The sequence below is a fragment of the Bombina bombina genome, chromosome 2, assembly GCF_027579735.1.
Source record: "Bombina bombina isolate aBomBom1 chromosome 2, aBomBom1.pri, whole genome shotgun sequence".
NCBI lineage: Eukaryota > Metazoa > Chordata > Amphibia > Anura > Bombinatoridae > Bombina > Bombina bombina.
In genome coordinates this window covers 1056873955-1056899903 of record NC_069500.1, presented here as the reverse complement: position 1 = coordinate 1056899903, position 25949 = coordinate 1056873955, and the positions used below count along the sequence as shown (strand labels likewise).

Below are 25949 nucleotides of genomic sequence, written 5' to 3'. Positions count from 1 at the left end.
GGCCCCCTCATCTTCCTGCCCTAGGAAGGTATGCAAGTGTAAGGAAATCAGATGTATCTGTTAGAAAACATTTTTAATAGATTCATATTACACAGCAGGGCTTGAGTGAGCATCCTTATTCAATATGTCATTATTTATAGTATTCACTGCAGCATACATGAAACAAGTGAAAATCAAATAAGATCATGGGTATGTCAGAAAAAAAAAAGATAGAAGCAAAAAAGAAAAGCACATTTTCAAGCAGATATAAACCAAGATGTCTCAAGTCACTAAAAACCAGATCTTAATACTCAACTTTATATACATCTCTGGAATTATTGGCTCCTCTTATTTTTTTCTTCCTAGCCCTCCTGCCAGAAAGCTATGGCATAAATAAACAACCATTTATAATAGGCAGAACGTCTATTTATATATACAAATGTATGCACATACACTAATTGTAAACACCATAATACTCATGTACATTAACTATCAAAAAGATAAACATATTAGCCTTTTGACATTTTTGATAGCTACACTGTGTATCCCAGTTTACAGTGCATACTATAGTGCCATTCCTTTATTTTTATGCCTTTCTAACACAGAAATAGATTCTTCAATTATGCTCAAGAAAAGTACATTTTTTAGAGCACTGGATGCAAACTTAATTATGTGAAGACAATTTGTTCGTGATCATATTAACAATGGTGTAATATTAACTAGACATTTACACGTTTAGTTTCATTACAGAAATATGAAACACACAAGAAAACCTATAATACAAGAAGAAAAAATATACCACTAGATGGCAGTGTTGTACTATATTTCTTTCCTACTATTTTTCTAACAAACAGAATATTTCATTTTAAGGAACCTTTAAGTATTTTGCTTTTACCGATGCCTATCAAAAATCGTGAGCTGCCTTGCTTTTTCTTTTCTTTTTGCCTTCTTCCCAGGTTTGTATAACACCAGTGCTACATACCTGTGGATTTAGTAAAATAACAAGACTCCTCTGTAATGTATGATGCTGATAGACAGTGCCTAAAATCAACTGGACAAAGCAATATTTATGAAGTGATGTAACTCCAAAATGTAGCCTTAAACATTTTTAAATAACATTGTTGGGTGAAAATAACTCATCTAACAATAATACTCATTAACATATTGCTATATTTGCCACACATTAATTTATTTGTTACGTGGAAAGGCAGATATATTTTATGAATAATGTGAAAAATAATAAAACCTCTGTTGAATATACAAAATATATCTTATATTTTCAGTCATGGTCAAAAATATTGGCACCCCTGCATTTCTGTCAGATAATGCACCCCTTTGCTTAGAAAATTGTTGCAATAACAAATGTTTAGGCATTCCCATGTTTATTTCTTTTGTTTGTATTGGTATAACACAAAAAAGCGGAGAAAAAAACCCCAAATCTGACACATTCCACACAAAACTCCAAAAATGGACTGGGCAAATTATTGGCACCTTCTCAAAATTGTAAGAAATAATTGCATTCCAAGTTTGTGATGCTCCTGTAATTTGTAAATAAACTCACCTGTATCAATTAACAGGTGCTGAGAAAATAGAAATCGCAAGGGCAACCAGTTAAAATGGTGAAAAGTGGACTCAACCTTTCTTCTGTGTGTCTCTGTGTGTCACACTGAGCATGGATAAGAGAAAGAGCTGCAAAGAATTGTCTGAGGATTTGAGAACAAAAATTGTGGAAAATCATGGACACTCTCAAGGTTACAAGTTCATCTCCAGAGATTGTGTGCAACATTGTCAAGAAGTTTACAGCCCATGGCACTGTAGCTAATCTCCCTGGATATGCAAGAAAGAGAGAACCTTGATGAACTTCCAGACAAATTCAAGCTGACCTTCAGGCACAGGGTACAAATGTGTCAGCTTGCACTATATGGCGCCATCTGAATTGAAAAGGATGCTATGGTAAGAGACTCAGAAATACCCCACTGCTGATACAGAAACATAAAAATGTCAGATTGGAGTTTGCCAAAACGTACCTGAGGAAGCCAAAATTCTTTTTGGAGAATGTGCTGTAGACAGACGAAACAAAATTACAGCTTTTTGGTAAAGCCCATCATTCTACTGTTTTCAGAAAAAGAAATGAGGCTTTGAAAGAAAATAATACAGTCCCTACAGTCAAACATGGTGGAGGTTCACTGATCTTTTGGGGTTGCTTTGCTGCTTCCGACTTGACTGTGTGCATGGCATTATGAAATCTTAATGAATTGGCCAGCAACGAGTCTAGATCTCAATCCCATAGAGCACCTGTGGAGAGATCTCAAAACAGCAGTTGGGAAAAGGAACCCTTCCAATCGGAGAGACCTGGAGCAGTTGGTAAAAGAAAAGTGGTCCAAAATTCCAGTAGAGATGTGTAAGAAACTCATTGATGGTTACAGAAAGCGATTGATTTCAGTTATTTTTTCCAAGTGCTACCATATATTAAATTGAGGGTGCCAATAGTTTTGTCCATTCCATTTTTGGAGTTTTGCTTGCAATGCGTCAGATTTGACATTATTTTTCTCCACTTGTTTGTGTCATACCAATACAAACAAAATAAATAAACATGAGAATGCCTGAACATTTGTAATTGCAACAATTTTCTGGGTGACATGGTGCTTTATCTGACAGAAATGCAGGGGTGCCAATATTTTTGGCCATAACTGTATACACACACACAAAATGTGGACATAACATTGGTGCATGCAACAAATACATTTTTAGCATTCTTTTAAGCTAATAAAGTATTTGTTATAAATGTATTCACTATAATGTGCTAATGTGGCAGATGGAAAATGTGTTCTGACAAGGCAATCAGGGAAGGATGCAATGAAGTGTTCATATACCAGCATGTTTCACTAACATCATCATTAGTAAGCAGCTTTCTAAATAAACACAAATAAAACCTTGTTTACAGAGTGGTGCTAGTGCAGAGGACACAGTCTGCACCTGAAAGAAAACTTTTATCATTATAAGGTGTTTGATACTTTTGTCATGCAACTATATTGGAACATAAAAGTTAAAAAAAGAAAATGTTCTGAAATGTTGCACTGTGTATAACTCCTGCAAATGTATTGAACATATAGTTAAAGTTAGCTCTATGGCATAGCACTACTGGGAGCTAGCTGAACACATCTGGTGAGCCAATGACAATAGACATACAGTATATGTGTAGCCACCAATCAGCAGATAGCTCCCAGTAGTGCATTTTTCTCTCTAAACTTTAGACTTGAATGAATTTTAATGACAAGACATGTCCGCCATTGGTTTTCAGCAGACTGCTCTCTTTAAGATTAAAATAAGAATATATATATATATATATATATATATATATATATATATATATATATATATATATATAGGGATATGAGGGAGGAGATAATACCACAATATAATTACTTTAAAGTGCAACCCTTTGACATAATATGCACACTATGAGTAAAGAAGGACTAAATGACATACATTACTGTCACTTTAAAGAAAGGGAAATTTGCACACAAAAACATTTTAGAGAGAACAAAGTTCCTCTCATAATTATTAGCTGCAACTTGCAGGTGTCAGAATTGGATATCATTTACAAGGATAAAAGTGATATATGTGACATACAAATAAGCAAACAGTATGAAAACAAAACAAACATATATACAAAAGAAATTGGAACAAATACAGGAGGATACTAACTCCCAGGGTAGAGAGGCTAATAAGGTATATATGTATACAAATGATAGCAAACAAACTTCTGCTAATTAAGCTGGCCAGCTAACTACCGTAAACAGAACAAACATGGGGGTACCTCCCAAAAGCGTCCACCTTTGTGCTACTCCAGAGAGAACTGTATAATGGAGGCTGGTAAACAGTTAGTAGAAAAATGGCTGCGTCATGCCATAAAGCTGTACAAAAAAACTGCCTGCATGTTCCTCTCCTTGGAGCTTCCAAAGCTCATATCAGTGATGTCACAGTAAGGGTGTGTCAGCAGCCATACACACCTCTCCTCCAATTGGTGGAATCTCGATCTCTCTGCACAAATCACAACAGAGCCCATCCTGGCTCAAACAATTGTGATACAAAAGACTGTAGATTAGTGCAAGCACATAGGTAGATCGTCAAGCTGAGAGCAAAGCATGGCTATCTCAACTCTTGCAGTGTACTTCGTTCAAAACACACTTGCTTGGTGGGGTAAAACCGGACACATTTCTCAGGTCACTCCTGGATATCTGGAAGACTCTGGACACTGAATGTGTTGCTTGTATGTGGACACTGCTAACATCTGTGTTCATTATTCTCATTGAAAATTGGGACATTTGACTTTGCATCGTGTGAGGTCTGTGAGTTTGCAGTGTCCTGTGAAGCTGGTGGGAGGAGACTTCTGGATATCCAGGAGTGACCTGAGAAATGTGTCCGGTTTTACCCCACCAAGCAAGTTTTTTGAACGAAGTACACTGCAAGAGTTGAGATAGCCATGCTTTGCTCTCAGCTTGACGATCTACCTATGTGCTTGCATTAATCTACAGTCTTTTGTATCACAATTGTTTGAGCCAGGACGGGCTCTGTTGTGATTTGTGCAGAGAGATCAAGATTCCACCAATTGGAGGAGAGGTGTCCACATACAAGCAACACATTTAGTGTCCAGAGTCTTCCAGATATCCAGGAGTGACCTGAGAAAAGTGTCCGGTTTTTCCCTGCCAAGCAAGTTTTTTGAACGAAGTACACTGCAAGAGTTGAGATAGCCATGCTTTGCTCTCAGCTTGACGATCTACCTATGTGCTTGCATTAATCTACAGTCTTTTGTATCACAATTGTTTGAGCCAGGACGGGCTCTGCTGTGATTTGTGCAGAGAGATCAAGATTCCACCAATTGGAGGAGAGGTGTGAAACTTTTGGTAGAGAAAGGCTCTAACTCGACAGACTACATATATAGCACTCTTGGGGGTTAATATAGGGTATAGTTATAAATGGTATGAAAGACTTTGTTCCTTAAGGCAAAATAGAGTTGCTGATGGTCTAGTGAGTTTGCATGTTCAACGTTAAAACATAACTTTTATTGTGTCAAAATTAATATAAAATACTGGAAATAAATTTAAAAACACACTTAGATGCTAAAGAATCAGTGGTTAACCTGTTCTCTTTAAATAGATTCTAGCCAGGTAGGTCATAGGTTGTACTGGTAGACTTCTTAAGTAAAATTGCATCAAGTTAATTTAAACTGATGCAGACTCATAACAAGAAGTCATGTAGAATAGTTGTGTGTATATCTATGTAATAGACAAAACAGAGTAAGATATTCTGTAGTCTTAAATAGTAATAATCTTAATAAGATATCAATTTGTTATACACAACAGTTACTGTATATTACAAATTGACCGTTTGTCAATACAGCTCTAATTCTATTGAATCAACTCAATACTGTCTACTGGTGGGTAGTATACTTTGTATGTTAACATGGGGTGATAAGAGTACCATATATCCTATTAAGGAGATTAATACTGCTGTAGTGAGCGATTTTTAACCTAATGTGTTCATTTTTGAATGTCAGATTAGTAATCCACATAAAGAAAGCCCCTACTATCTTCATAGGATTATTGTAGGCTCATGTGTTTGGCGTGACACTTGTACTTTATGATTCACATACATTGGTTAAAAGCTCTTAATATACAGTTATAACCCTTGAGTTGGGTGTGCTGAAATAGTTTCTAGATTTATTGTGGGTTCATGTATTTTTGTATAGCTCATATATACTATAAATTAATATTGCCCACTAGAGTAAATCTACGTTCAGCACATTAATTATAAGTTAGTATGTTTGGCATACTGCTTATGTTACATCAGTACCCACTCTCTTGAAATGCTTGTTGTGGTATCAAGTATCTTAGTATATGCTTTTGAACCCTATTGGATAGCTCTGCCCGCTGAGATAAATCGAACTTCAGCACATTTATTATAAGCTTATATATTGGCACACCACTTGTATGTCATATACAGGAGCATGTCAACTCGACTCATGCATTATTAAACATATTTGTTGTTGGTTCGTGTGTTTAGTGCAAAGTTTGTGTGTTAGAGCAGTGCCCTTATGTAAATATAGTATATTATGTTTACAGATATTAATGATACCACCGACTTGTTGTAGACTTATTATTATAACGTAACCGTTATTATCAAATGAGTGAGAGAGGTAATCTTTAATTTGATATAGATGTACAGTTGGTATACTGTGTTTTTAAGGCAGTGTTAATTCTCATAAGTAAAAATTCAGCATACTTACATCTTACAAGCTATAACTACTCCGGTACAGCCCATCAGTTTTTGGTATGGAGTATTACAATTTAAAATATTGATGATACCACACGTTAGTTGTAAGCTTATAGCTGTAGCATAGCGGTTATTGCCAATAAGTGACAGAGCTGTTTGCTGATTATATAGAGAGTTTTGAGTGCAGCTGACTCGAACACAAATGCTGTCTAATTTCAGCACACACATGCAATGCCGGTTTTCGCAATTCAAATGGGGCTACTGCTGACCACACCGCTCGGTTTATAGCCGATGGAGTAGATGCAATCCTACCCGGTAATCATTAAATCATATGCCAGTATTGTGTATTTAATTCCCAGCTTGCAAGCTAAAGTTTATCTGTGTCGAGTAACTCCTACAACTCAGCCCCACACCCAGATATACTGCTTTCATATCACTTGCCCATCAGGTCTATTTAATGAACATCGAGCGTGTAAGATCAAATATAGTTAGATTTTAACAAAGATGATAACCACCTAAAGCTAGTATTTAGTAGATTAGACCAGGTTTAGTAATATAGCATTCTAAGGCTCATCTAAAAATACAGGAGCTCCAGGACTCCTCACCAATTCCCTAACGTCCCTAACATGTTTCGCCCTAACGGCTTTCTCAAAGGGTGAGCGCGCCGCTCCCTAACTGGTTATTTAAAAGGTTTTGGGTCCCACCCTTCTGATGACGTCTTACTTCTACTTGCAAATAGATGCTTCCTATTGGACCACCTTATCATCACTGATGAGAGTTACATTATGTTATTTATACATTCAGATACTTGTCAGAAGACTGTTGTATTCATATCAGAACTATCAGTCTGTTTTTTAGGACCATTAGATCTAAAAAAGGTCATTTAAACTATTATAATATTCGTTCCCATGACACTGTTTTCTTAAGTATATATTTTTTAAAATGTTTGTTATTTTGTATCAGAGACAATACGATTATTGTCATCAAATTTTTCTTGCTCTTAACTTTCTTTTTTGGAACAGCAGCTGTTAAATAATTCTTATAGTGTAACATTATGTTATTAACTTCTAGGTGTGCAGTGCTATTGTCGGAAATAGTATTTATATTGTGGTAAAGTAGTGACAAATGAAAAATAAATAATAAAATGCAAAAATAAAATATAGTGCAAAATTTGTGAAATGGAGTGTGCTAAAATTGGTGTGCTATCGTGGTTATTTGTGTTCATTTTTTAGGGATATATCAGTCCAATTGTGTGACTGTTTTGTGCAAAAATTGTTCAAGAATTTAAAAGAGTTTGTATATTTACATAGATACCAATATTATTAAGTGATGATATCTGTTATTTAGTATAAATCTAACAAAATAGTATCAATTTTTATGTGAAATTAACTAAAATTAGGTGAGTTGAACTTTATTTAAAAAAATAAATCTTAAAAGATTTTTATTAGAAGTGATTGTGACAGCGTTGTGTTTAATGAATTTTATGACTAGGTTTTAAATGTTACATCTTGATAGTTGCAGTAACCAATTTCATGTAAGAAGATGTTATTTTTTCCTGTATATGATTGGATCTTATATTTAATAGTCACTATTAGTATGTAATTCTGAAATGTATGGATGATTCAACAGATACTGATAGTAGTCTCCAAATTGACTTAGCCAATCTAATCAATAGTTATATGGTATTTCCAGGATTGGGGTCCTATAGGGTTATGAATATTGACCCCAAAATTGGGGTCCTGTAGGGTTGTAAATTTTAATCTTTACAAGAAGGATGAGAAGTTGTTATTCTCATTAAGACCTGAGGGTTGGACTGAATTCATTAAGAAAATCCATCTACTTTCCGCCTGTAGTAGTTTGTTTTCTAGGTTTCCACCCCTAATACCCAGGTTTATTTTTTGTAGTCCAAAGCATTTCAGATCACTTTGTCTACAATTGTGTTTGTTCATGAAATGTCTTGCTACTGATGTTAATTGTTTTCCTGCTTGTAGGTCTTTTACTGCATTTTTGATGTTTCTAAGATGCTCTTGCAATCTTATTCTTATTTTTCTGGTCGACATACCTATGTAAAATAGGTTGCATGAACATTTGATTGCATAGATGATCCCCTCTGTTTGACAGTTGATATGTGAGTTTATTGTATGGGTTTTGTTAAATCGGTCCTTTACTGTGTGTGTTTTCACCATGAAACAACATGTTGAACATGTACCACATTTAAAGGATCCTTTGGTAAAGGCAGTTGCTGTTTTTTTACTTTGCAGATGACTAGGGCTAATTAGATCTTTCAGATTGCTACTTCTCCTGTAGCCTGTTAGGATTTTTGGTCCTAAAATTTTGTTTAGGATAGGGTCTGATAGTACAATATGCCAATTATCTTGTAAGATTTTCCTTACTTGTGAACTTGCTGGATTGTATGTAGAAATAAATCTGATGTTTTCCCGTTGGGATTTTTGTTTTTTCTGTAGGAGCTCATTCCTGTCAGTGCATCTTGCTCGATGTTCTGCTTTTTTAATTGATCTTTTACTATAGCCTCTGGCCAATAGTCTTGTTGTTAATTCTTTGGCCCTTTTGTTGTAGTTGGTGTCTGAGGAACAGTTTCTCCTCATTCTGAGGAATTCGCCCACCGGTAGGGCTTGTATAGTGTTTGGTGCATGTGCACTTGTACTGTGTAAAACACTGTTAGTTGCTGTTGGTTTTCTGTGTACATCCATGGATAGGAGTCCTTCTGTAGTTTTACTGATTTCTAGATCCAGAAAGTTGATCTTTATTAGACTGGTTTCATGAGTTAATTTGATATTGAGCCTATTCCTATTAAGATTTTGGAGAAAGAGATCTAATTCATTCTTGGTGCCCTCCCAAAGGAACAGTATGTCATCTATAAACCGTATCCAGAGGGGAATTTTCTCTAGGAACTGTGAATTTTTATCAGAGAAGACATATTTTTGCTCCCACCATCCTAAAAATTGGTTGGCGTAGGTGGGGGCACAAGCAGTACCCATCGCGGTTCCTCTTTTTTGTAGGAAGAAGCCATTATTAAAGGTAAAATAATTATGTTTGAGTACAAATTGGAGTAGATGTAATACAAACTCATCATGTAATATATCTTCCTCTGATCCCATAGTTAGGAACCACCTCACTGCTTCTAGGCCCAAATCATGTTCAATGCATGTATACAATGATTCTACGTCCGCAGTTACCAATCATGTTTCAGATGAAATGTGAATGTTTTCCAATCTTTTTAGTACATCTGTGGTATCTTGGACATAGGATGTTATTTGAGTTAGGTAATTTCTCAACCTATAGTCTACGAATTGACTTGCTTTTTCAGTAAGACTGTTTATCCCTGAAACAATTGGTCGGCCTGGGGGATGATGTTTGTTTTTATGAATTTTGGGACCCAGATAGAAGGTTGCCACTGTAGGTTTTGTGACTTTAAGAAAGTTGTATTCTTTATTGTTTATGATGTTATCATTTTTGGCCCCTTGAATCAAGTTGATATACTTGTTCAAGTATTCTTGAGTTGGGTTGTACCCCAGTTTTAAATAACATCTCTGATCTCTTAATTGCTTGTCTGTCTCCAATCTGTACATATTCATAGGCCACAGAACAATATTGCCCCCCTTATCTGAATTTCTTATGATGACGTCTTGCCAAGATTGCATATCTTTTAAAGCCTTACGTTCTTTCAATGTTAGATTCTGATTGGCATTTTTGTTATTTTCAGGGATAGACATTATCTTTGCACAGACTATATCATTGTAGACTTGTAGTTGGGAACACATTTTAGGCATGAAAGAGGATTTGTTTTTAATTTTAGTTCTCCAATTGTCTCCTGTTTCAGTTGCAGTTTGCAATGCTCCTGTTTCAGTTACAGTTTGCATTTCACTTTCAGAAAGGAGAGTCTCTAAGTTTTCCAAAGTGGTTCTTTCTTCGTCTGAGAGTAAGTCTGAGTTACTTCCATTTTTAGTTAGATGGAATCTTTTCAAAGCAATCTTCCGGAGGAAAAGTTGAATGTCTTTAATTGTTTCAAATCTATCTATTACAGGGGTGGGGGTGTATAGCTGCTGACACACCCTTATTGTGACATCACTGCTATGAGCTTTGGAAGCTCCAAGGAGAGGAGCATGCAGGCAGTTTGTTTGTACAGCTTTATGCCATGACGCAGCCATTTTTCTACTAACTGTTTACCAGCCTCCATTATACAGTTCTCTCTGGTGTAGCACAAAGGTGGACGCTTTTGGGAGGTACCCCCATGTTTGTTCTGTTTATGGTAGTTAGCTGGCCAGCTTAATTAGCAGAAGTTTGTTTGCTATCATTTGTATACATTTTTACCTTATTAGCCTCTCTTCCCTGGGAGTTAGTATCCTCCTGTATTTGTTCCAATTTCTTTTGTATATATGTTTGTTTTGTTTTCATACTGTTTGCTTATTTGTATGTCACATATATCACTTTTATCCTTGTAAATGATATCCAATTCTGACACCTGCAAGTTGCAGCTAATAAATATGAGAGGAAATTTGTTCTCTCTAAAACGTTTTTGTGTGCAAATTTCCCTTTCTTTAATGTGACAGTAATGTATGTCATTTAGTCCTTCTTTACTCATAGTGTGTATATATATATATATATATATATATATATATATATATATATATATACATACATATACAATTGATTGATAACTGTGCAACTAATGCATCAGCAAGAAAAAACAAAATTAGTTTTTGATACCAGCAGTGGTTGCAATATTTTTTTTTATTTTTTTTTTTTGGTGAGGGTGGGGGTCAAGCATTACCCTGAGCTCTATACAGGCAGATGGGCAGGGTAACGACACTTTGAGGCATACAAATATACAATTCTCAGAATAATATTCAATACAGATATTTTAATGAGAAGTATTACAATGAAATAAAAACCTGTTCTGAAGGCTAATTATCATACCATGGAATCCAATGTCATTGTATAAATAATTTTTCTTTGTTATAGGAAAATTACAATTATTTATGGAACAGGTAGATTTAATGACTACTTTTTGAAAATGTTCCTTATATTAACATATTTTTCATATCATATATGCTTCAGAATATTAAAACTTTCTGAAAAATCTTATCTTTGTTTTAATAATGTATTGAAGTAACACAAAATCTTAGTTCTATTGTTGAGAATTTATATCTATGTACAGTTTTCCTCTACTGAAATACAGTTTCTATTGTGCTGAAAAATAACAAAGTTTGGTGTTAAGCAAACACAATATAAAACATTTTCTGTAAAAGGTCTTTGTATGTTTGGTTTTGAAAAATGCTCTGTACTGTGATGTCAGGTTCGCTTAAATTGATACTGTATGGTTTTACGGACACTAGTTTTCACATACACACTGCGTAGTCCTTGGCTATTCCTGCTGTCTTTTGATTACACATTGAACCTGTGATAAATGTCCTATGCTAATTGCTACAATGCACATTATTTTTTCCCTTGTAGACAAAAGAGAATGTGCCATATTTATTATCGCATACCTAGAGAATTGCACAGTTAACATGTTGATTTAATTGACCTTCATGCATCTAGAACAATAAATCTTGTAGTCGCAAAAATACATTGTTATCTAATGGTGTAACTGATTTAACTGTAATCTATTCTTGACAGTTCATGATACAGCACCATGCACTTCTTACATATTATAGGTTATTGTAATAGACTAAATTACTTTAAAGTATACCCTTTAGGCACTAGCATGAGGACGCTACATTTCATGTTATTCAATCAGGTTTTTTTTGCACATACCATATTTTTCTTATAGTTGTACATTGTACAATTGTACAATATACCCTTTCTTGGTCCTTTTGTTATGATATATATATATATTGACCTTGACGTTGACCTGAGCCTATCACCAGGTTGTAGCTTACTCTTCCATTTTGCTTTTAATCTAGCTGTGCGCTTGCAGTAAAGGGCCAGACTTTAAATGTGTGACATCAATAAGTTTGTTTAGTAATTTTCCTATGGGCTTTGCACCCAAGCTTGTCTGGCATTAACATCCTGAGTCCCTGAAATCTGTACCGCAGTCTGAGTCCTGAGCACCCAGGGTAGTGAGTTTTTCAAGGTCAAAGGATGTGTACCCAGTCCAGTTTGAGAGTGCAATCCATTTCCATGTAGTACTGTGCAAACGTTTAGGCAGGTGTAAAAAAAATATGGTAAAGTAAGAATGCTTCCAAAAATAGAAATGTTGTTAATAGTTACATTTTTATAAATTAAAAACAAAATCAATATTTAGTGTGACCACCCTTTGCCTTCAAAACAGCATCAATTGTTCTAAGAACCCATGCACAAACCATATAGCCAGATGCATGATTAAAGGGACAGTCAACACCAGAATTTTTGTTGTTTAAAAAGATAGATAATCCCTTTATTACCCATTCCTCAGTTTTGCATAACCAACACAGTTATAATAAAATACACATTTTACCTCTGTAATTACCTTGTATCCAAGCCTCTGCAAACTGCCCCCTTATTTCATTTCTTTTGACAGACTTGCATTTTAGCCAATCAGTGCTCACTCCTAGTTAACTTCACGTGCATGAGGTTAATGTTATCTATATGAAACACATGAACTAATGACCTCTAGTGGTGAAAAACTATCAAAATGCATTCAGATTAGAGGCGAACTTCAAGGTCTAAGAAATTAGCATATAAACCTCCTAGGTTTAGCTTTCATCTAAGAATACCAAGAGAACAAAGCAAAATTGGTGATAAAAGTAAATTGTAAAGTTGTTTAAAATTACATGCCTTATTTGAATCATGAAAGTTTTTTTTGGACTTGACTGTCCCTTTAAATAATTACACCAATCAGATGATAATAATCATATAGTTAATATGTAGATTGAAACACAATAATTAACTTAAACAGAAACAGCTGTGCAGGAGGAAAAAAGCTGTGTGCTTGCAGAAAAAGTGCCAGACTTTAAATGTGTGACATCAATAATTTTGTTTAGTAATTTTCCCTATGGGCTTTGCACCCAGGCTTGTCTGGCATTAACATCCTGAGTCCCTGAAATCTGTACAGCAGTCTGAGTCCTGAGCACCCAGGGTAGTGAGTTTTTCAAGGTCAAAGGATGTGTACCCAGTCCAGTTTGAGAGTGCAATCCATTTCCATGTAGTACTGTGCAAACATTTAGGCAGGTGTAAAAAAAATATGGTAAAGTAAGAATGCTTCCAAAAATAGAAATTTTGTTAATAGTTACATTTTTATCAATTAAAAACAAAATCAATATTTAGTGTGACCACCCTTTGCCTTCAAAACAACATCAATTGTTCTAGGAACCCATGCACAAACCATATAGCCAGATGCATGATTAAAGGGACAGTCAACACCAGAATTTTTGTTGTTTAAAAAGATAGATAATCCCTTTATTACCCATTCCTCAGTTTTGCATAACCAACACAGTTATAATAAAATACACATTTTACCCCTGTAATTACCTTGTATCCAAGCCACTGCAAACTGCCCCCTTATTTCATTTCTTTTGACAGACTTGCATTTTAGCCAATCAGTGCTCACTCTTAGTTAACTTCACGTGCGTGAGGTTAATGTTATCTATATGAAACACATGAACTAATGACCTCTAGTGGTGAAAAACTGTCAAAATGCATTCAGATTAGAGGCGGACTTCAAGGTCTAAGAAATTAGCATATGAACCTCCTAGGTTTAGCTTTCATCTAAGAATACCAAGAGAACAAAGCAAAATTGGTGATAAAAGTAAATTGGAAAGTTGTTTAAAATTACATGCCCTATTTGAATCATGAAAGTTTTTTTTTTGGACTTGACTGTCCCTTTAAATAATTACACCAATCAGATGATAATAATCATATATTTAATATGTAGATTGAAACACAATAATTAACTTAAACAAAAACAGCTGTGCAGGAGGAAAAAAGCTGGGTGAGGAACATCCTGTCTCTGCTAACAAGATGCAGTTGCTGAAGACAGTTTAATGTCAAAAGTTATACACCATAGCAATATTGAGCTCAGCAACATTGGTATTTATACTGCATCAATGGGCAACTTTGAGGACCGTAAATGCAGTGGTCAGCCAAGGAAACTTAGTGAAGCAGATAAAAGATACATTATGCTTACTTTCTTTGGCAACTGGAAGATGTACTGCAATGTCATCGGCTCAGAATTGGCAGAAACCAATGAGACCCTTTTAACTGTGGTTACTTCTCCAAGATGTTTGGGACAATATAGCTGATGAGATCTTTAAAAAACTGTATGTGTACATAGAAAAATGTATGCTTTGTTAAAGGCAAATGGTGGTCACACCTAATATTGATTGGATTTATTCTTCTGTTCACTCAATTTGCATTTTGTTAATTGATAAAAAAGAAACTGTACAATTATTCCGTTTACAGCTCCTGAGGCTGTTTTAAAGTATTTCCTGCACATGTATGTAAAGGCATTTCTGTTTGTTAGGCAAAAACATTATTTTGAACTCCAGCACAAAGGATTGAGAACATCTGATTTGCGTAGCAGACTGTTTTACTCAGCCAGCAACTGTTTATATATTTTTTTATGTTTAGGTACGTTCTGATTAAATACAATCAAGTGCTTGCATTTAAGTAAAAAGTAGTCTAGACTTAATTTTTTCTGAAATGTAAATAAAGTGAAATCAATAAGAGAGAAAAAAAATACTCCTGAAAAGAGGTTAAACAACCGGTTAAAGACAATCTTAGGTGCTCAAGCATTGCAGCTCCCAAGAAGAACATGATCTACAAGCCAACCATGACTCCTGGGAAACTAATACCCAAGCAAAGAAGTCTATGAGTAATGAGGGTGGGACAAGAAGGAAGTATAGAAAAAAATCTATACACATACTATTTTTTTTACAATACTAAATCAAGCATAGATTACTGCTTGAAGGATTTCCTACCAAAGGCTGCTTTTGAAAAGTGAAGAAAGTATGCAGAAGGCCAGATAATTGTCTAGCAAACTTGGTCAAAAGAAGAATCATTCTAAAAAACTCAAACTGTAGCAACTGGAAAAAAGGGCAGTAAATTGATAAGGAAGAGATTTAGCCAACTCGAGAAAGTCTTATGAAACAAAAAAGCTTGAACCAAGAAGCCAAAGACACAGTCATAACTGACTTGTCATTTTCTAAAGCCAGACAAAAAGAATAAACATACTAAATGATTATTTGAAATCTTATATAGCCTGCAGAAAAAAAACTACAAAGCAAAATGATGGAGACACCACTTAAGACAACAACAAAAAAACCCACTTTGTCCACAAAATTTCTGTATCCTGCTGGAAAAAAAACCAACCTAAGAAGCAAACAACTCAGAAACTCACCTAACAGAAAAAGAATGCTAAACGAAACAAAACTTCCAACACCAGACATATGCATAGGCTCAAAAAGAGGAGCCAGAAAAAAAAAACTTAAAACCAAATAAAGGTTCCAAGGAGGAAAATAAATGGCTTAATGACAGGCTAACTAAAGTCAGAACAAAACATAAAATGACAAGAAGATTAACAATCTTCTTGTGAAACAAAAACTTAGAGAGCAGAAAACTTGCCCTTCAATGAACTGGTGGATAAATCCAAACAAACCTTAAGAAAATAGAAAATCCTAGGATTTCTAAAAGAAAACTAGGAAAAAGCATAAACCATACACCAGGAAATAAAGGCCTTCTAAACATTATGGAAAAACTTCCTGATCACAGGATAACAAGCCTAAAACAAAGATTAAATTACAGAAACAGACAAGACCTCTCTGTCTAAGATCTAACATTTAAATCTAAAAACCATCAAGCTTAGGAATTTGAGATCCTGATGATAGAATGGACCTTGAGACAGACACAGAGAAAGAAGCCATGGAGGTCAACTGGACCAGAATATGCAAACCAGAATCTGCAAGGCCAGGCCAGAACAAATAAATTCACAGATGAATTTTCCTGTCTGATCCTAGCAATCACCTTTGGAAAAAGAACTGAAGGAGAAAAAAGATGTAGGCTAAATGAAACAATCAAGGAGCATACACAACTTTTGCCTGAGAATCCATGGAACTCACAAAAAACCCATGATAAGCTAAATAATCAACAGAGAAGCCATCAGATATTTCTCTCTGAGACCCCAAAGAATCACAAACTAATAGAAAACATCCAGATAAAGAAAGCCTTCCCCTGAATGCAGGTACTGATGACTGAGAAAATCTGCTTTCCAGTTGCAAACCCCTAAAAAATAAACTAAAGAGATTAGACAACAATTGTCCTCTGCCCAGGAAAGAATCCAATATATTTCACTCATGGCTAAGGAACTGTGAGTTTCCCCCTGATGATTTATATATGCCACTGCTGTAGCATTGTCGCAGCTTAGATTCCCTTTCCAACAGGGGCCAAACCTGAAGGGCTATGAAAATTGCACAACATTTATTGGTAACTTTGCCTCCTGATGAGACCAGACTCCCTGTGCTCTTTGAGACCACCAGCCTGCACCCCAGTCTGAAAAGTTTGCATCTGTTGAGATCACAGTCGAAACAGGATGAACAAAAGATGCCCCCTTAATAATGGACTGATGATCCATGCACAAAGATATGGACTCTTTTGTCTTAGGATTCAAGACAAGAAAAGCTGAGTAGGATCCCTGCACCATTCCCGAAACATACAAAGCTGAAGAGACCTCATGTGAAAATGAGCAAACATCCAAAAAAAAAAAAAAAGATGCAGGAAACATTAGGCCTAGAACTTCCATGCAAAGAGCTACTGAAGGACACAGAACAGATTGTAGATTTGAAAAGGCTGAAAAGCAGACTGTATACTTCAACAAGCAGAAACAGCTTAAACCTTCTTTGTTTGGAGAGAGAGTCTCATGGAAACTAAGTCTATTTGGACACCCAGAAAAGTGACTTCTTTCCTTCTTTGGGACAATGAGAGATAGAAATCCAACTGCTAGCAAGCAAAATTGGAACTGGGACAATGACTCCCATGGATTCAAGATCTGAAACGGACTGAAAGAAGACTTTCCTTTTAAAAAGAAGATTTGAAACATGAGACAGAAGAATTCGTCCTCTAGAGGCCTCACCCTGCAATCTATTCGATAACCCTGAGAAACTATATTCAAAGCCCTGGGATCCTGAACAGACTGGAACCAAATCTCCTGAGAAAGGCGTAACCTGACACCTACCAGAATATCTGAATCAAGAGCTGCACTTCAATGAGGGAGTAAGTTTCTTAGATTGCTTAGAGCTGTTCTAATTTGAACTAGGCTTCCATGCTTAATTGGAAAAATCCTTGTTTCTGAGGAGAAAGACGATTTCTGATCCTTACTCTGACTAAAAGATCTAAAATGATTAGGAGCTTTAAAATTACCCGTAGATTTCTAGACTTGGGAAATAAAAGTTCCTTTAACTCCTGTCACAGAAAAAAATATAGAATGTAGCCCAAAACCAAACAACATCGTTCCCTGAAAAGATAGAGATAAAAGATTGGATTTAGAAGCCATATCAGCTGACCAGGCCATAAACCACAAATCCCTTCTTGAAATAACTGCTAATGACATACTCTTAGAACTAATCTAATTTATGTCAATAACTGCCTCATAAATGAAAGCACTGGCAGACTTCAATAGACCCTAAAGTTTTAGAAAATTTTCACTAGCAGTATCATCTAAAAACTGCTCTGAAATACTATCCAACCAAACGGAAAAAAACTCAGCCACACAGGCAGCACTAAATGCTGGCCTTAAGAGAAAATCTGCTTGCTGGAAAACTCTCCTATTAAAAGGTTCCAATTTCCTTTTGGTAGGATCCTTAAAAGAAAAATATATTTTAGTATGCCTACCTTAGGAACTGCCTCCCAAAGCTCAACATTAGAAGGTGGCAAAGGATACATTTTCTTAAACCTAGCTGAAAGATTTGAACAGCCACCGGGCTTACACCAATCTCCTGAAAGACAGAATTAGGGAAAGGAAAAACCTCAGGAGACTTAGAAATAGGTTTAAAAATGAAATCTAAAAGTTTTACAGACTTGTCTTCAGATACCTTAAGATCTTAAAAACCTAAAGTACATAACACCTGTTTTAAAAGGGAATGTATATGCTCAACCTTAAACGAGGATAACTCAGTATCATGATCAAAAAACAGACTCATGATCAACAGAAAATACCTCACCCTCAGAGGATGAATTATCAGAACCAGGATCCGGAACATTATATAATACAGGCTTAGAGGTAGTTGAGAAAAAATCATGAACTTACCTGTTATGCTTACTTAAAGGAGGCATAGCCACCATCATTTCAGATACAGTACAGCGTACAAAAATGAATTATGGAGAAAAATCTGTAGAACTCTCCTGTGTGGCAAACAGCAGGAGGGCAGATACCTTTAGAAGCAGGAACAGCATTAGTCTGATTAGAATGCATAATAATATTTAAACTAGGATTTCCCAGCAGAGCTTAAAGGGATACTAAACCCACATTTTTTTCTCTTATGATTCAGATAGAGCATTCAATTTTAAGCAATTTTCTAATTTACTCCTATTATCAAATTGTCTTCATTCTCTTGCTATCATTATGTGAAAATGCAGGAATGTAAGGTAAGGAGCCGGCCCATTTTTGGTTTAGCACCTGGATAGAGCTTGCTGATTGGTTTGCTACATTTAGCCACCAATCAGGAAGCGCTACCCAGGTGCTGAACCAAAATGGTCTGGCTCTAAAGCTTTCATTCCTGCTTTTTTAAATAAAGATGGCAAGAGAAAAAAAGAAAATTGATAATAGGAGTAAATTATAAAGTTGCTTAAAATTCCATGCTCTATCTGAATCATGAAAGAAAAAAATTGGGTTTAGTAACACTTTAAGGCAACACATCAGCAAGTTTACAATAAACACAACACCCATTGGTAGGAAAGTGTTCAGAGGAATTAGATTCTAAAGAGGTTTCAGAGACAGACACAGAAAGCTCCATAATTAGTGAAAACTACAAAAAGAAGAAAATACAACCATAAGGCTATATCCCCTAAAAAGAGCTCTTGAAACAAGGAAAAAACTTACCCCCTCCAAGTTAAAAAAGCATCATAAAAAATAGCAGGGCCACGGAGCGCTAACCCAACATAAAAAAGAAGAAATAAAGTGCATGAGAACATAGCGCACTAAGAAATGGAACATGCGCATAAACAGCATGGTTAAATGAAATATCTGGACTAGCCAATGTGCCCCAAACCAAGAAACCAACGACCAGACGAGCTGATGCACACAAACTCACTGAGCTGATGCGCTAACCCGACAAAAAGAAAATGCATGCAAAAAATGTAAAAGAGAAAAAAGCCATATAAACTAAAAAGGAACAATATTAAACAAATACATCATAAATACTGTCCCCAGGCTACAAAGTACAAAAGCTTACAAACTATATAGCCAAACTGGCTAAGTGAGTGTCCTGTAATAATAATAAAGAGAAAAAAAACACACACACACACACACACACACACACACACATATATATATATATATATATATATATATATATACTGTATATCTACCCATAGGTACCCCACTACTGAACATCTTCTAAGCAAGATCCAGTAGATGGCCAAACCAGTGCTAAAACATAACAGCAGAGGATATGGAATAGGAGTATCCTGATGACCTAAGAACAATTCCCTGCGACACCTGTGGAAGCCTTGTGACCAGCTCCCATAAGGTAGTAATTGTGCCACAACTCCATACCCCCAATACATCCTGTGTCTAACAGCAGATCTCTGAGGGGATGTGGGCCTCAAATCAGTCTGACAACCCCCCTCACAGAAGAACATCAGTAGAACTTTCATTCATTCACTTTCCTCAAGTGTAGGCAAAGACAAGACTGATTGCCTGTAAGGTGGGAGTATATTTATAGAGTTCTTGGGTTTGAGAATCTTTGCCTCCTTCTGCTGTGGTCAGGCAGAGTAATTCCAAGGAGTAATGGATTGTGGACTTTCACCACCTGTAGGAAAGAAAATGAATCCTTAGGGACCTATTTAAGAAGCGAATGCCTTCCGGCTCACCAGAAAGAAAAGCTAAGAAGCAGCAGGCGATTGACCGCGAATTGCACAAGCATTTCACATGAAATGCTTGTGCAATGATAAATGCTGACAGCGTATGCTGTCGGTATTTATTGATGTCTGCCCGACACTTGATAAATTGGCCACATATAAATGGAGACAATAAATAATTAAAGTTATTTTGCAAAGCTGTTTTACTACACATAGCTAAACATTTTATATAAAAATCTCAGTTGCCTGTCCCTTTAAAGTTGGGAGATAATATATAAATAACTTATTTAAAAACCATACGGCTAGATTACGAGTTTTGCGTTAGAGACTATACGGTGCTAACGAGCAGTTTTCTCTCACGGCTCACTTACATGCAGCGCTGGTGTTACAGGTTTTTACAAACCTGTCGTTAAAAGGCCAGAAGTGAGCGTGATGTGAAAAGTGAGCGAGAGTTTTTTTTTTATTTTGGGGGGGGATTTTTTATATTTTGATAGGGCTATTAGATTAGGTGTAATTAGTTTAAATATCTGTAATTTGTTTATTATTTTCTGTAATTTAGTGTTTGGTTTTTTTGTACTTTAGCTAATTTAATTTAATTTAGGTTGTTGTATTGAATTTAGTAAATGTATTTAATTATAGTGTAGTGTTAGGTGTTATTGTAACTTAGGTTAGGTTTTATTTTACAGGTACTTTTGTATTTATTTTAGCTAGGTAGTTCTTAAATAGTTAATAACTATTTAATAACTATTGTACCTAGTTAAAATAAATACAAACTTGCCTGTAAAATAAAAATAAACCCTAAGCTAGGTACAATGTAACTATTAGTTATATTGTAGCTAGATTAGGGTTTATTTTATAGGTAAGTATTTAGTTTTAAATAGGAATAATGTAGTCAATTATAGTAATTTTATTTAGATTTAATTTAATTATATTTAAGTTAGGGGGTGTTAGGATTAGGGTTAGACTTAGTTTTAGGGGCTAATAAATTTAGTATAGTGGTGGCGACGTTGGGAGCGGCAGATTAGGGGTTAATAAATATAATGTAGGTGTCGGTGATGTTGGGGGCAGCAGATTAGGGGTTCATAAATATAATGTAGGTGGCGGCGGTGTCCGGAGTGGCAGATTAGGGGTTAAAAAATTTATTTTAGTGTTTGTGATGCGGGAGGGCCTCGGTTTAGGGGTTAATAGGTAGTTTATGGGTGTTAGTGAACTTTTTAGCACTTTAGTTATGAGTTTTATGCTACGGCGTTCTACCATAAAACTCTTAACTACTGACTTTTAAATGCGTTAGGACTCTTGACAGGGTAGGGTGTACCGCTCACTTTTTGGCCTCCCAGGACAGCGTTATGGAAATCCCATAGAAAAAAGACTTTACAAAGTTTACGTAATTTGTTTTGCGGTAAGGCCAAAGAAGTGTGCGGTGACCCTAAACCTTCAAGACTCATAATAGCAGCGGTAATGAAAAAAGCGGCGTTAGGACCTGTTAACACTGCTTTTTCAGCCAAACGCACAACTTGTAATCTAGCCGATAGTTATGTAGGGCAAGTACTGCAAAAAGTACATACTGTAATGAATTAGAGCAATTTGTTTTTAAATGCATGAAATGCAAACCTTTATTCATTTTTTAAAGCATCCCTAAAAAACCATTAAACCTAGATTAAATAAAATGAGAAATGCTTCTGCAGCCACTCCAATTCTCAGGTTATCCTGTACTAAAGAATAGAGGGATGAGTGACATTTAATAGACTAGATAGAATAACATAGGAGTAAATGAGACTGAAAAGACCGTATACTATGTATAAATTAGGGACAAAGCACTGATTCACTATGTAAGAGTCAGGAAGTAGGTTTAACTGAGGTGGTTTCAAACACTTCTGTAGTTCTTTAGGTTTCTTCAACAGTAACTAGATTAAATGATTTCTTGTGCACACTGTCAGAATATAACATAAACCTGAAACAGCAGATAACTCTTTCCTACCATCACATTAGGGGGTAGATTTATCATAGTGCGAGCGGACATGATACAATGTAGTGTATTATGTCCACTGCACATCGATATTGCATATCGAAACATTTTCATTATGCCGCGCCCTGCAGATTCACGGCCAATCGACCACTAGCAGAGGGTGTCAATCAACCTGATTGATAGTCCGCTGCTTCATAACGTCTGTTTCCAGTGAGCCTGAAGGCTCGCGCGGAAACAGGGGCATCAAGCTCCATACAGAGCTTGATAAATCGACCCTGAAGTCTTCAAATATTTCATCAGTGTAAAGGGACAACACAATTATTTGGTTTTCAGCTATTTAGCACTGCATTTCAAAACATCAGCTTACATACTAAACATATTCTAAGAATTTTGTTCCAGGGGCTGTGGCCAATAATAGACAGATATAAATTAACTTCTTCACTGATCAAGCAATCATTGTGTTGACCGAGCCACCTGGAAGAAGACCTTCTCCCCCGGACTTCAAAAATGGTGAGTACCTATTTGGGGCTTAGTGCTAGGATTTTTTTTTATTTTTTTTATTTTTAAGATTAGGGATTTAATGGGCTGTAAAAGAGCTGATTGCCCTTTTAAGGGCAGTAACTTAGGGCAATGCCCCACAATATGCACTTTTAAGGGATATTGGTAGTTTAGTATTAGATTAGAGAATAAGGAAGAATGGAGGGGTGCCTCATGTGTGGTATCATCAGATTGATATGGATATAAAATACAATCAAGCCAAATGGGTGGTCACATATTTCAGAAGCACATCTATGTGCTAGTAGGTACAGGCTGTAGATTTAGACAGGTGTAACAGCTCACCCACAATAGTTTTCTTTTTATGCTGCAGTGGTGGGATAAAGTGAAACACAAAAACAGGCACTACATGTGCAGATCATTCAGAGTGCAATTGTATTCACTTTATATTGCCTGAGGAAACATTTTTTAAACCGAGAAATGCGTTGCATCTTTTAGGGGTCACTGGAATACCCCTGATCCACTCTTATAGCTCTGCTGTGTTGTATTTTAAATTCTGTTTTTAATAAATACAATTTTTTTTTTTAAACTTATTGAGTGGACACATCTTACGTGCCTGCTTTCCTGATCAACATATGGGAGACAAACCACTTAAACCTGTATACTCCTGAAATACAGACACACTGTTGCAAAACTGTGTATATGAGCCATAAGGAATGTATTCACTTAACATTTTAGCTGTGTGCAACTCAAAACAGTCTTTTGTATTATAAATGGGTTTATAATCTCACATGTGTTGTTGCCACAAACTGGTTATTTTCAGGAATTAAATTGTTACAAAGTTCTTACTCATAACACTCTTGTTTCCGGGTACACATAGAGTGTTAACTGTATATATGTTCAGCTGGGTGAGTTTTACATATGCACTGTAAAGTATTATGTTTCACCTTTGTAGGTATATATGTTCAAATAGCCTCCAAATTCTCCAGTATTCCAGTATAGTATAATGTATCACAAGTAGACAACATGAGGATATATTGGTGGTATCGAACTATCTTTGTGTGTTTGTAAAAACATCAACCCAGGTTACTCACGGTTATCCGGCCCCACTATGCGGGATGATGGAAAGTTTTCAGGCACTCCTCCTCCTCACCAGATAGCCGCTATTCAGTACAGAACTTGTAGCTTAGAAATCTCTGCAGTGTATCTCACACACCAAAAAGAATCCAGCAATACCACAATGGCGAAAAATAAGCAATCATAGTCCAAGCTGAATCATCACTGTATATTTATTATCACATCAAGGAAAACAAAAGGTTCCACCACTCCACACACATCAGCTACATCCAACGCGTTTCCTGCTGCTAAACAGCACTTCATCAGGGATACTCACAGCTGTCTGATTACACCTTTTATTTGGCTCACCACTCATTCCCAAAATTTAAAGGTATATTATCGCTTACAAATTCAGCGGCATATTACTAACCTATAAGCCATTCAAAAAAGGTGCATCAATATCACATTCCAATATATAAAATAACAAGGATAAATTTATATGTTACGAGTACATTGTATCTAAAAATATATATAGACAATTAACACATCATAGTGGGAATTTCAACTTATACTATACGAATCCCGCTAGAACAGATAATTTTACTGCATTGACGTTTTATATAATACTAAGCTAGTTCAGCAGTTACAATACAAGGGCATTTTTTCAATTTATATGTACTCCTGAAATACAACTCATTTTGGATATCTGCATAAGGGGTGAGCTGACACCCCTCTCCCCAATCTGCCAGCCTGCTCCTACCAGCACATATGTGTGCTCAGCTTAAATGTGAGTACCCACTTGGGAATCTATTAAAGTGAATACAATTGCACTCTGAATGATCTGCACATGTAGTGCCTGTTTTTGTGTTTCACTTTATCCCACCACTGCAGCATAGAAAGAAAACTATTGTGGGTGAGCTGTTACACCTGTCTAAATCTACAGCCTGTACCTACTAGCACATAGGTGTGCTTCTGAAATATGTGAGTACCCATTTGGCTTGATTGTATTTTATATCCATATAAATCTGATAATACCACACATGAGGCGCCCCTCTATTCTTCCTTATTCTCTATAGCTAACCCGGACCTGTCGGTGAGGAGGAGGCAGCCAGCATCTGTTCCTTTGGAATCAAAGAGGATTTTTTTGCATTATCAAAAGAGACAATATATTTATATTAACAATTTACTGTGATTTTTGGGATATTCCTTGTATATATTACATATGTACTGTATATCACATATATACAATTGTGGTATACATATGATAAGTAGGATTTATATGACTGTTTATATATTCAGTTTATCTGCTTATTGTTACCTTTAGGCTATTTTACACATATACTATGGGGCATATGTATCAAGCTCCGAACGGAGCTTGATACCCCATGTTTCTGGCGAGCCTGCAGGCTCACCAGAAACAGCACTTATGAAGCAGCAGTCACAAAGACCGCTGCTCCATAACCTGTCCGCCTGCTCTGAGCAGGCGAACAGACATCGCCGGAAATCAACACGATCGAGTACGATCGGGTTGATTGACACCCCCCTGCTAGCGGCCTATTGGCCACGAGTCTGAAGGGGGCGGCGTTGCACCAGTAGCTTTTACGAGCTGCTGGTGCAATGCTGAATACGGCGAGCGTATTTCTCGCCATATTCAGCGAGTTCTGTCGGACCTGATCTGCACTGTCGGATCAGGTCCGACAGACCTTGATAACTTGGGGCCTATATGTTTATACTATATATATATTTAAACTATAATATTTATAGAATAACTAGGATTTATATAACTGATCACATATTCAGTTCATTTGCTTTGTCACTAGCGCCCCCTCCCTGTGACTAGGGTATATATTTTTATTAGTATTAGATCAGGGGTGTTTTTATTTTGGAGGGGTTATTTTTATAGGGGTATTAGTTTAGGTTTAATTTTTTTTATTTTGGATAGCTTTGTTTATTTTTTTCAGTAATTTTACTTTTTTATTTTTTGTAAATTTAGCTTGGGGGTTTGTAATTTTTTAAATATAGACTTCCCTCTGGGCAGCTTATCGCCTAGTAAGAACATAAAGAAAATCTGCAGCTTTTGAATTCATTAAACTCCAGTCAGCAATACTTTTTACAAAAAAAAAATCTTTCATAAAAGATTTCCTATTGTTCAATGTACATCCGT

General features: G+C 35.9%; 1 protein-coding gene across 1 annotated transcript in view; it reads left to right on the top strand.

The window, feature by feature from the left end:
- Positions 1-25949, top strand: part of SLC7A11 (solute carrier family 7 member 11) — a 432997-nt gene that overhangs the window by 404633 nt on the left and 2415 nt on the right. The window lies entirely within an intron of this gene.